Raw genomic sequence first — 6,643 nt, 5'->3', positions numbered from 1 at the left:
TTTAGATTTAGAGTTAGGTCGTTTGCTTACATCTGGTCTTAGTACCAGTGTATGCAGGGTCGGCGAGGTTTAGGAACCCCATTACACCCATTTGTTGACAACCCAGAGAGAATTTTACATTATCATCGGAGTTCGGCAACAATGGCTGACATGGATCCTCCACCTCCACCCCCAGTTCTTTCACGCCCTCTGCGGGAATACTTCATTCCCACAGACTATGTTCAGGCATCCTGCATTAGGAGACCCGATGTAGGAGCGCCGCATTATGAGATTAAGGCCAGCATTATTCAGATGCTTCCATCCTTTTATGGCCTTAGTCATAAGGATCCCTACAGACATTTAGATGAATTCCTCAAAATTTGTTCTACTGTTAAGATACAGAATTTCGATGATGATGCTTTAAGGTTGACTCTATTCCCCTTTTCATTGAAGGACAAAGCCAAGTATTGGCTAAAATCCTTAGATTCTGTAGAAATAGAGTCCTGGGATCAATTACAACAAGAGTTTCTTCGGAAATACTTTCCCATTGGTCGCACGAACCAATATTGTAGAGCCATCACTAGCTTTTCAGAGTTAGATGGTGAGCGCTTTCATGAGACCTGGGAGAGAATGAAGGATCTCCTCAGGAAATGTCCCCATCATGAGGTGCCGAAATGGCAACTGGTGCAGAGCTTTTATGATGGATTGTCTGACAAGAATCGTCAGATGATCGACTCTTCATGTGGAGGGACATTCATGCTGAAGAGCGAGGACGAAGCATGGAGGTTATTTGATACATTGGCTGAGAATTCACTCCACCATGCTTCGAGCTCTCAATCTGATACACCTGCGTAACCATCCCAATTTTTCATGGAAGAATCCACAGTCTTCCATGCAGATGCCTACTTCCTCTCAGCCAGTTCGGCAGCCATCTTTTACTCAGCCATTTCAGAGACCGAGCTATTCTCAGTCTTCTTCTTCTTCAGTTCCTCCCCCGATTCAGCAGGAATCTGCCCCGCAGACATCTTTTGAGGAGAGACTTCTCCAGGCATTCCAAGAGGTGAAAACCTCTAATCAGAACGCCTTCGAGACGTGTAGCCAGATCTTGAGCTCGCATACGTAGTCCATTGCGAAGTTAGAGTCGCAAATGGGACAGTTAGCTGAGGCTATTAGTAGGAGACCCGAGGGTACATTGCCGAGTCAGGCTGTCATGAACCCGAAGGGTAAGGACCAGATGACTGGAGGCCTATTTCATACCGAGACACAGCAGCAGGCTAAATCAGTTATGGCCTTGAGGAGTAGACGTGAGTATCACGTTGAGAGCAGAGAACGAGAGAGTAGAGAGAGGATAGAGGAGCCAGAGACCATTGTTTCACCTACGTTGGCTCAGCCATCATCCCCATCCCCATCATCATCTTCATCATCATCTTTATCTTCATCCTCAGAGAAGAAGAAGGATAGGAGTGAGCCTTCTCACAAAGAGGAGGAGCCAGCCGAGTATATTCCCCCACCACCCTATCCCAAAGCATTAGAGTCTCCTGGTTATAGAGGGAAGCAAGGTGCGAAGATCCAGGACATGCTTGACATCTTCAAGCATGTGCAGATCAACCTACCTTTACTCGATGCGATTCAGCAGGTGCCGGCATATGCCAAATTCCTGAAGGAACTATGTACGCAGAAGCGTAAATCTAGAGAGAGAGTTCCTAACAGGGTCCATTTGACTGAGCAGGTGAGTTCAGTACTTCAGCATCAGACACCACCAAAGCTCAAGGACCCTGGAGCCCCTATCATTGCGTGTACCATAGGGAATATTCGGATAGAACGCGTATTGCTCGATCTTGGAGCAAGCGTGAACATTCTGCCCGGATATTTCTTTGATTCTTTCGGGCTAGGAGAGATGAGATCGACTCCGATTACACTGCAGCTGGCAGATCATTCCGTCAAGGTACCGAGAGGTGTCTTGGAGGACGTGCTAGTTAAGGTGGATGATTTTTATTTTCCAGTCGATTTCATTATTCTTGATATGGAAGGAGTGGATATCCAGCACCAGACTCCGATTATTTTAGGCAGACCATTCTTGGCAACTACCAATGCGTGTATCAACTGCAGAACCGGAGCCATGGATCTCTCATTCGGCAATCGAAAGGTTAAGCTGAATATTTTCAATGCTGCGATGGGACCAGCAGGAGACATGGACTGCTTTCATGTAGATATTGCACATGAGTTAGTGGAGGAGCAACCCGAGTTGTACATTACTGAGGATTCTTTAGATTGGTACCATATAGAGAAGAATAGCGGTGTAGATAGTGTAGATGTGTCTAGAGTGTCGTCAGAGAGACCACCTTGGAGAGCGGTCAGGGAGCCTCTTCCACCACTTGCTGAGACCCCCGCCAAATCTTCGATTGAGTCACCTTCGAAACTTGAGTTGAAACTCTTACCGGATTCACTCAAGTATGCATACCTCGGAGATGATGAGACTCTGCCTGTGATCATCTCGTCCTTGCTCACTGAGGAGCAAGAACAGAGACTGCTGACTATTCTTCGAGAGCACAAGGCAGCGATTGGCTGGGGAGTTGTTGATCTGAAGGGGATTGATCCTTCATTATGCATGCATAGGATCCATTGTGATGAGGAAGTCAAGCCATTTAGGGATATGCAGAGAAGGCTAAATCCTAACATGAAGGAAGTGGTGAAGAAAGAGGTGGTGAAATGGTTGGATGCCGGAATCATTTACCCTATTTCTGATAGCCAGTGGGTCAGTCCGATTCAGGTTGTCCCGAAGAAGTTAGGACTCACTGTGGTAGAGAACGAGAAGGGTGAGAGAATTCCGATGAGGACCACTACAGGATGGCGAGTCTGCATCGATTATAGGAAGTTGAATGTGGCAACTAGGAAAGATCATTTCCCACTGCCATTCATTGATCAGATCTTAGAGAGACTCGCAGGGCAGAGCTACTACTGCTTTCTAGATGGATATTCAGGATACAATCAGGTAGCTGTCCATCCTGATGACCAGGAGAAGACCACATTTACATGTCCTTATGGCACCTTCGCATTTAGACGTATGCCGTTTGGGCTCTGTAATGCCCCGGCTACTTTTCAGAGGTGCATGCTTGCTATTTTTTCGGACATGATTGATGATGTGATGGAAGTTTTTATGGACGACTTTTCAGTGTATGGCTCTTCTTTTGAAGATTGCCTCCAAAAACTTGCTCGAGTACTGAGTAGGTGTGTGGAGACCAATCTCGTCCTGAGTTGGGAAAAGATCCATTTTATGGTCCAGGAGGGGATTGTGCTTGGACACATTGTGTCCAAGCGTGGTATTGAGGTTGACAGAGCGAAGGTGGAATCCATTTTCCGTTTGACTCCACCCACCTCGGTGAGGCAGATTCGATCATTTTTAGGGCATGCGGGATTTTACAGGCGGTTCATAAAAGATTTCAGCAAAATCTCTCGACCGCTTTGCACGTTATTGGAGAAAGACCAACCCTTTGTTTTCGGTGAGGATTGTATGAAGGCCTTTGAGATTCTCAAAGAAGCCTTGATTACTGCACCTATTTTGAGACCTCCAGATTGGACTCTCCCATTTGAGATTATGTGTGATGCATCTGATTACGCTATGGGGGCCATTTTAGGACAACGCATTGATAGGAAACCCTATGTGATCTACTATGCGAGTAGAACTCTGTCTGATGCCCAGATGAATTATACTACGACAGAGAAGGAGCTACTTGCGGTAGTTTTTGCATTGGATAAATTCAGGTCTTATTTACTTGGTTCGAAGGTGGTTGTCTATTCTGACCATTCTGCATTGAAATATTTGTTGAATAAGAAAGACACCAAACCGAGATTGATTCATTGGGTTCTACTACTATAGGAGTTTGATCTCGAGATTCGAGATAAGAAGGGAAGCGAGAATGTAGTAGCAGACCATCTGTCCAGACTGATCGTGGAGACCATGCAGGATCAGAGGCCGATCAGTGATTCTTTCCCCGACGAGCAGATCATGTCAGTCAATACATCGTAGTTACCCTGGTTTGCATATATTGTGAACTATCTGGTTTCGAGGCAGATACCTGAGCATTGGAACAAGAATGAGCGTGAGAGATTCCTATCTCAGGTGAGGCACTATTATTGGGATGAACCGGAGTTGTTCAAATACTGTGCAGACCAGATCATTAGGAGATGTGTTCCGGAGGAGGAGTACCAGTCCATTCTAGCTTTTTCCCATTCGTTAGCCTATGGAGGGCATTTTAGTAGTAGGAAGACGGCTGCAAAGGTTTTGCAGTCAGGATTTTATTGGCCCACACTCCACAGGGACGCGCATGAGTTTTGTAGGCGATGCCTGGGATGTCAGCAGATTGGAAACATGTCCAAGAGGGACATGATGCCCTTGCTTCCGATTTTGATAGTCGAGATTTTTGATGTTTGGGGCATTGATTTCATGGGACCATTTCCGCCTTCATTCGGAAATTTATACATTCTGGTGGCGGTTGATTATGTGTCCAAGTGGGTCGAGGCTGTGGCAACCAAGACCACTGATCATAGAGTAGTGCTTAAGTTCATTAAGCACAACATTTTCAGTCGTTTTGGTGTGCCACGAGCAATGATTAGCGATGGTGGCAAACATTTTAGGAATGTACAGATAGCTTCTCTTCTGAGAAGATATTCTGTCAATCATAGATTCACCACTCCATATCACCCGCAGACTAGTGGACATGTTGAAGTGTCCAATAGGGAGATTAAGCGAATTTTAGAAAAGACAGTTCGTCCGGACCGCAAGGATTGGTCCCAGCGCTTAGATGATGCACTTTGGGCATATAGAACTGCATTTAAGACTCCCATTGGCATGTCCCCGTATCGCCTTGTATTCGGGAAAGCATGCCATCTTCCTGTCAAGCTAGAGCATAGAGCGTATTGGGCTATCAAGAAATTGAATTTTGACCTCACCCAGGCTGGCAAAGAGAGAGCACTGCAACTCTCAGAATTAGAGGAACTCAGGAATGATGCATATGAGAATGCCAAATTATACAAAGCTCGCACAAAAGCATTTCATGATAAGCATATTGTCAGGAAAGTGTTTGAGCCAGATCAGAAAGTGTGGCTATACAACTCTCGTTTGCATTTATTCCCAGGAAAGTTGAGATCGAGATGGACAGGTCCTTACATCGTGAAAGAAGTATTTCCCCATGGAGCAATGACATTATTCGATCCTATGACCCAAGGTACATTCAAGGTAAATGGGCAAAGACTGAAGCCATTCATTTCAGATGCCTTACAGGATGGTGAGTGTGAGATAGTACATCTCACAAAGGCATGAGGATTCGACCAGAGGGATGTATCATATGTATATTATTTATTTTTCATTTTAGTATTTTATTTATTTAGTATTTCATTTCACATGTGCTAATTTGTGTTTTGATGTATGCAGGATGAACTTAACATTTAGTGTATCAATTACCAGGCAGAGAAGAGCTTTCAAAGAATTCAAGGATCAGAGGAAAATCAACTTCAGAAGCTCAGAGCAAATCAGGTTGTATCTATCCTTTCTCCCATATTTTTGTTAGTGTCTTTTAGTGTGCATCTGCATTACATTTTTATTCATTTTGTATGCCACTAGGGACAGTGTCATTCAAGCATGGGGGGGGGGGGGGGTTTAGATGCATGCACACAAAAATTTCAAATTTTTTTTTGTATGACTGGTAATCAAAGTAGGCATTTGAGAACAAAGTGTACCATATATGATTGTTTTTGACATAATCTAACAGTTTATAAATTTTTAAGCCCCATAAAAATTTTATTTTCTGAACTGAGTCAAATAGAGTAGTTGTTTATGAGATAATTCAAAGAAAATATAGTATTTGATTGTTAGAAAATTTTGAATCACTTTAGTATAAGTATGCATAGTATGTTTTGTGAAAGAATAAGCAATGGAAAGATATGTTTGAAAAATGAGTTTAAAAGAATAGAGCTACGTTTAGTTGTTGATGTCTTCGTGAATCCTAGTAGTGGAACTCAGACACGAGATGAAGTGTTTGAGTATCTTAACGAAAAGGATAACGAAGGAGATCATCTTCTTGTCTAAGTCGATATCTATGGCCTTTGTAGTTCGAGTAAGTAGAATCTGAAGGGTGTTTTACACCTGGTGCCCCAAAGCCAGCTGGTTTGGGAGCCTCCGGTTCGAAAGCTTGTTACATGGACTGCATAGAAATCCTAAGAGATAGAGACATTGCACAAGACGAGAGGAAGACTATACGTAAACTATTACAATAGAAGGTCTAGTGACTCGAGCAATTAAGTCCGAGGGATACTTTGTATCTAGTGCCCTAAGGTCGGCCGACTTGGGAGTCACTGACCCAAAGCTCGTTACACGGGTCACGAAAACTGACTATTTAAAATAGTGCTCATAGGAGAAGAATGCGCAAGAGATCAAAAGTTGAAAAAAAAAAAAAAGAGTGAAAATGAAAGAAAAAGAATGTGCTGAATGAGAAAATTTTCATTGCTTAGGCATATATGTGTATTACTGTGCAGAAAATATACAAGTGAGAGTAAATGAGTAAAACATGAGAATACTTGACTTTCAGAGAAAAAATCATGAACTAGCTAAAATATTAGAAAAGTGAAGGAAAAGAATTTTTACTGTGGCGGCATGAGATTTTTAAAC

At 43.4% G+C, this 6,643-nt stretch overlaps 1 non-coding gene across 1 annotated transcript; it reads right to left on the bottom strand.

Moving 5' to 3' along the window:
* Positions 1–538: 538 nt before the first annotated feature.
* LOC149832409 (small nucleolar RNA R71) lies at positions 539–647 on the bottom strand. The gene has a single exon (XR_016433526.1). It is a non-coding gene; the product is annotated as a small nucleolar RNA R71 (small nucleolar RNA).
* Between the last annotated feature and the right edge of the window lie 5,996 nt (positions 648–6,643).

Source organism: Nuphar pumila, chromosome 7 (assembly GCF_984573655.1).
Source record: "Nuphar pumila chromosome 7, dmNupPumi1.hap1.1, whole genome shotgun sequence".
NCBI lineage: Eukaryota > Viridiplantae > Streptophyta > Magnoliopsida > Nymphaeales > Nymphaeaceae > Nuphar > Nuphar pumila.
Note: the sequence above shows the minus strand (reverse complement) of the source record. Positions and strands in the feature narration are given on the sequence as shown.